Source organism: Oryctolagus cuniculus, chromosome 17 (assembly GCF_051225735.1).
Source record: "Oryctolagus cuniculus isolate XC-2025 breed Fujian yellow rabbit chromosome 17, ASM5122573v1, whole genome shotgun sequence".
Classification (NCBI taxonomy): domain Eukaryota; kingdom Metazoa; phylum Chordata; class Mammalia; order Lagomorpha; family Leporidae; genus Oryctolagus; species Oryctolagus cuniculus.
The window spans coordinates 69,121,623-69,126,617 of record NC_142883.1 but is presented as its reverse complement, the minus strand read 5'-3'; positions in this window follow the sequence as shown (position 1 = coordinate 69,126,617).

Sequence of the window (4,995 nt, the reverse complement as noted above, 5' to 3'; positions counted from 1 at the left end):
AGGTGGAGGATTAACTAAGTGAGCCACGGGCTGGACCCCAAAACTTCTCTGACCTTGCTCCACCGTGATAGATTTTAGTGAAACTGCAGTGACCGAGTTAAAAAATGTTCAACCAAGTTGTTTTTATGAGAATTATGTTCGCATATTCACTCATGCAAAAATTCAAGATAGTGTAATAGAAACAATAGTTAAACATAAACATTGTGGCTGTATGCATCTCCCTTTATATTATGTATTTAGAAACTGTTAAAAAAAATCTTAGGTACTAGCAGTTGTGACAAAACTAGGCAAACTGTGTAGTTGAACCATTGAAAAGGCCCTTATTACAAGATAGTTACATGACCTTTTCAGGAGTGTGCTTTTATTTAAAGAGATTAATAAAGTGAATAGCTGTTAAAAAAAAATCCAGAAAAGCCCAAATTTTACATTGTGCCTAATTGCATTTATACATCAGGGTTAATGAAATCTAGTTCCTGTCTACACAGATTTAATCTAATCATCCATATTACATATTGTTTTAATAGTCATGTTAAAAAACTACTCTTTATGAAGTAGGGTCAATTATTGAAACTTAAATATTATTTTTTTAGAGGCTGGTGCTATGGCATAGTGGGCTAAGCCTCTGCCTGCAGCACTGGAATCCCTTTTGGGTGCCGGTTCAAGTCCTGACTGTTCTACTTCTGATCCAGCTCTCTGCTATGGCCTGGGAAAGCAGTGGAAGATGGCCCAAATCCTTGGGCTCCTGCACCCACATGGGAGACCCGGAAGAAGCTCCTGGATCCTGGCTTTGGATTGGCATTGCAGCCAGTTGGGGAGTGAACCAGCAGAATTGCAGACCTCTCTCTCTGCATCTTCTTTTCTCTCTGTGTAACTCTGCCTTTCAAATAAGCAAATCTTTTTTTTTTTTTTTGTAAGGGAAAGGGTTTATTGGGGAAAACCCAGCAGACCAGAGGGAAGGGGTGAAGAAGGAAAAAGAGAGTAAGAGAGAGAGAAGAGAGAGGAGCAAGAAAGAGGAGAGAGAGTGGGAGAGAGACAGTGAGGACAAGAGGAGCTGAGAGAGGAAGAGGAGAGAGTGTGAGAGAGAGAAAGGAGAAGAGAGCAATAAACATATCTTAAAAATTATTTTTTAAAATTTATTAATTTATTTGAAAGGCAGAGTTACAGAGAGTTATAGGCATAGAGAGAGAAACAATGGTCTTCCAGTTCACTCCCCAAATGTCTGTAACAGCTGAAGTTGGGCCAATCTGAAATCAGGATCCAGGAGTTTCTTCTGGGTCTCCCATGCAGATGCAGGGGCATGCACTTGGTCCATCTTTGACTGCTTTCCCAGGCCATAGCAGAGAGCTAGATCAGAAGAGGAGCAGCAGGACTTGAACCACCACCAATATTGGATTCTGACACTGCAGGAGGAGGCTTACTGAATTGTTTTAACAAGGGTATCAAACATCAGGGATGAGTTCAAGTTAAAATTCACTGAAGAATGGAAGCATCTAAAAGGCTAGTCACTTCACATGCCCATCAAGATACTTGAATAATTTGGAGAGTTGCACAGCAACAAACAAGAAAATGAAGAGCACCAATAACCAGTCCTACAGATTCCTTCTCTTTGAGCTCATTTTTTGAGGTCTTGGCAAAGCTGCTACCCCTGATGACATTCTTGCTATGCTTCTCTTTGACCATAGGGATCCACTTTCCATGGACTGTCTTCATGGAGTTAGCACCTGCCTCGACCAGCCATTGCATTGTGTTGCTTGCTCCCCCTATAAAGCCTCTGTGAGACTCTGCTTCAAGTGGCCCTGCCACCAGAGCTGGAGGTTCTTGGGCAGTGTGCTAGCTATGCCATCAGGGTCTGGCAGCCTACTCAGCAGCAGTGCAAAGCAGCACCTAGGGGGAAGACACAGTGGTGGGAACGTTCTCAGGTGACGCTGTCTTTCTGACTGTTGCCTGAAGCATGGATGAAGAAGGAAGGCATTGCAATGCAAGAACATAAAAGTGCAACCTGTTGCCTGCAACTTGCCTGTTTGTTTTTAAAGTATTTGAAATAAAAGAAAATTAAATTCTGATGAATGTAAAACAAAAACCAAGTAAACCAGAATACATCCAGATTCCTCATAGGAGATTTGGTAAACATTATTGAAAATATAAACAAGTGGCAATAATCAATGACAAGACAAAACAAAATAAAATTGGTTTAAGTATAATGCTATATATTATGTTATGATTATTAAGGGTAGAAATGGATAACTTAGCCCTTGATTGTTAGAGAACAATGGTTTTCTTTTTTGTTTTTGTCCTTTACTTCTTTTTTTCTTCATACTAATCAGTAAACTCTCTGCTCGGTGTAGGGTTAACTTTATGAGTCTACAAATTAACTAAAAATTTATCTCTAAAAAGTAAGAATAGGAAAGGAAGAGGGTGAAGGAAGAAAGGCAGGAGTCTGGGTGGGGAGGGACAAGTATTGTATTCCCAAATCTGTATGTATTAAATGTATTAAGTTGTATTCCTCAAACAAAATAAATGAAAAATTAAACAAGAAATGGTAACTTAGTAGTTTTGATTATAAAGTTCCAAGAAGATAGAGATCATGTTTGAAAAATACTCCTAAGTAATCTCTTCCAATACAATTTGGAAATATTACAGTATCTTAAGTCTGTACAAGTTCAAGCTATTTGTAGAAAAACTGTAAAACAGTATTATCAGAGTTTCAATCTAATGTATGGAAAATTTTGACATCAACATGATTTTGAGAAATATATGTACATCAAAGTTACTCTGAGTAAGATGAGTCTGCAATAATGACAAATATGGCCACATAGTTTAAAGGTAAACATTCTCTTGCTTGCATATATGTATGCAATATGCATTTTAAAAGTTAAAAATACAAGATAAAAAAAGTATTCCACCAGAATATGCAGGAGATTGATGACTGCATAACAACAATAGCAACAAAATGAAAACCAGGATGGCCATGTTAGAGTCTGAAAAAGCCCACTGCCCGAGGAACGACTCCAAGAGACTTTTCTCTCATGCAACCAGCAAAGGGTTAAAGATTTATTGATTATCCAGCATGCTGGGGCTGTCTGATCATACATGAACAGAGCAGCCCCGAATAACCAAAGATTTGGGTTTATAAAGGCAAAAACCGCAAAACTGGGAAGGGGGGGAATACATGGTTGCTATGCATGGTTGCTATACACAGTTGCTAAAATCAAAAGAGAGTACATAAAATCAAAAGAGAGTATATGGTTACTGGGGTCAACATAACCTAAAACCTAAGTGAAATTAATATTTATCATAATCTTGACAATATCAGTTACAATATTACAATTAGCAATTAGGACTTGACATTAATGTAAGACACAGACAAATCACATCTTTATTATTAGCCCAGGTAACCCAGGTGCAACCTTTCTACTTTTAAGCTTGAGCAATCATGCTAGGGGGTTTTTGTGCTCTGCCAAGGGTGATGTAGTGCACTGCTATTGTCCGACTATTTGAGATCATGGTTGCAAACCAGAGTCTCACGGTGGGGGGGTGCTTTCTCAGAATGGAGTCTCAAGTGCTCCAAAATGGAGTCCCTACTGTCAAGGTGCTACTTCACTCTGTCATATTTTTACAGCTGTACCAGGAAGGTTTAAACCTGTAAGCTTAAGCTTAACTTTTTACACCTGCACATATACAATTTTAACTCTTCAGCCACAGTTTACCCATGGTAGGATATTAAGAAAAGAAAGATTACTAATTATATACACATATGACAGTGACAAACTCAGAATCAAAATGGAAAATAAATAAGGGACATTAATTTTATTATTCACATTGTAGTTTGATTACCATAGGTGAGATGAATAATATGGTATGAATATTAACAGACAGACACAAATATACACGGAAATATTTGAAAAGTATGCCTAACATTACAGGCACTAACATACAAGAAAATGGTAATGGTGAGGAACTAAATGAAAATATTGTGGCTATTACTAGAATAATGTAAAAGATGATACCAGTGTTTCAATGTAAATAACAAAATTTCAAGTCAATAATTAATTTTGAATAATGTAAGAATAAAGTAAAATTAATATGTGCCTATAAAAAGATCCTCATATACCTGGTTATAGGGAGCTGTGTACAATAAAATCACTATAGCAAACGACAGAATTTTGAGTTACTTGATGATGTCACAATGATAGTGCCTAACAATAAATCAACAGGTTGCTTATAGTGTTGGCATAAACTAGGTTAGTGATGATATACCTAGGTAATAGTAATAATTCAAAGACAAAGTGAAATTTGAAAAGGGATGAACTCGTAAGGTATTTATTTTTTAAAAAAAAGATTTATTTATTTATTTGAAAGAGTTACACAGAAAGAGGAGAGGCAGAAAGAGAGAGAGAGGTCTTCCATCCGATGGTTCACTCCCCAATTGGCCACAATGGCTGGAGCTGTACTGACCCGAAGCCAGGAGCTAGGAGCTTCTTCCAGGTCTCCAACGTGGGTGCAGGGGCCCAACAACTTGGGCCATCTTCTACTGCTTTCCCAGGCCGTAGTAGAGAGCTGGATTGGAAGAGAAGCAGCTGGGACTCAAACCGACACCCATAAGGGAGGCAAGCGCTTCAGGCCAGGGTGTTAACCTGCTGCACCAGGTCGCTCCCCGTCTTCGTGGAGGAACGACACAGGACCCTGCGCTGTTCTTTCGTCTGCTCGGCCTTCCCCGGGTTTGCTGCTGGTTCTTCCCGGGTTGGCTACTATCCCTTCCACCTCCGTGGAAGGGCAGTTCCCCCTGGCCACATTCCCCACTTCCGCAGGGGAGCGGCACACCGCCGGCCGGCTTTCTCGGGGGCTGCACAGGTTCCCTTAGATGTTCCCCATAGATGTTCCTGGTGCATGCCGTCTCTCTCCTCCTTTATAGTCCTCCTCCGCCAATCCTAACTCGGCTGCCCACACGCCGAGTACGCTGCTCTCCTCCAATCAGGAGCAAGTCCTACAGTTTAT